The following is a 1,413-nucleotide window of genomic DNA, read 5'->3' on the forward strand; positions in this document are numbered from 1 at the left end:
CCCTTACTCAAGGCTCAGGACTGCTGCCAAAAAAAGGTAGAATGTTCTAACTGCAAGTATAGAAGGCCAGGACCTCAAATACATCACCACAGAGCAAGCTAGGAGTCTGGCGCTGACAGCTGCCACCTAGACTGACTTAGCCAGATGTAAACCGCTGCAACCCAGCTCCAAGAAATCAGTCGCTGCTGGTTTACTGCCGTCATCCTGGCTGCTAGGGGGCTTTAAAACCCAGCCCTGACAGGAAGTCTGTGAGACTCCTGGAAATGTGGCTCAAAGTGGTAGATCTCTAGCTTTGAACAAATGGTATTAGAACAGTATCCCCATGCATTGAGTTCAAGCCCCATTGGTAATCCCCCCAAAAACCTACCCCCACTAAACCATTAGATTTGAACTTGTATGGTTTATGAAATGTTCCTCACAGAATGGTGATACTGATGAAAGCACCCTAATTCTAATGACAGCTTGTTTAATAGAGCTATGTGCCGAGTCCTTCATAGGGTGCAGTGTGCCGAGTCCTTCATAGGGTGCAGTGTGCTGAGTCCTGCATTGGGTGCTGTGTGCTGAGTCTATCACATGACGCTGTGTGCTGAGTCATTTAAAGAATGCCATGTGCTGTGTCCTTCACAGGGTGCATTCTTTCATCTGGTCCTTGTAAGAGCTCTACAGTTGAGATGATTATGCAGACAAGAATATTGAGGCTCAGATATGTCCCCATAGCAGGGACAAAATTTTGTATTACTAAAGAGTGGGTGGGTTCTCTCCTGCAGACAAATGTTTAGTTTTGCTTTTTCTCAGACATGAACCTTGAAATGATAGCCTCAGCACTGACTCTTACCTCTTGGGCTCATGGATAGACTCCACCATGTGGAGCCAAGGACCCCCTTGCAGCAGAGTGCTATGGCCTAGGGGTGGATAGCTGAGGTCTGTCATCCTGCCTTCTCAGGAAGCTGAGATCTGAGGGTCAGGTTTCCAAACAATTCCAAACACAAAAGATCTCATGAGATTATATCTCCAATTCACCACTAAGAAAACTGAAGTGGAAGCTGGGTGCTTTTGGCTCATGCCTGTTATCCTAGCTACTCAGGAGGATGAGATCTGAAGATCATGGTTCAAAGCTAGCCTGGGCAAGAAAGTCCTTGAGACATTTAGCTCCAATGAACCACCAGAAAACCTGAAGTGGCCTCTGGCTCAAATGGTAAGGCATAAGACTTTAGCTGAAGAACTCAGGGACAGCACCCAGGCCCAGACTTCAATTCCCACAACCACCACCACCAACAACAAAAAGACAAACACAAACTAACAAACCTGAAGTACAGGGCTGGGAATGTGCATTAGGGGTAGAGTGCTTCGCATATATGAAACCCTGGGCTATCAGTACCACATTACCAGGAAAAAGCCTGAACTGGCTCTGTG

Source organism: Dipodomys spectabilis, unplaced genomic scaffold (assembly GCF_019054845.1).
Source record: "Dipodomys spectabilis isolate Male_0828 unplaced genomic scaffold, ASM1905484v1 ptg000285l, whole genome shotgun sequence".
NCBI lineage: Eukaryota > Metazoa > Chordata > Mammalia > Rodentia > Heteromyidae > Dipodomys > Dipodomys spectabilis.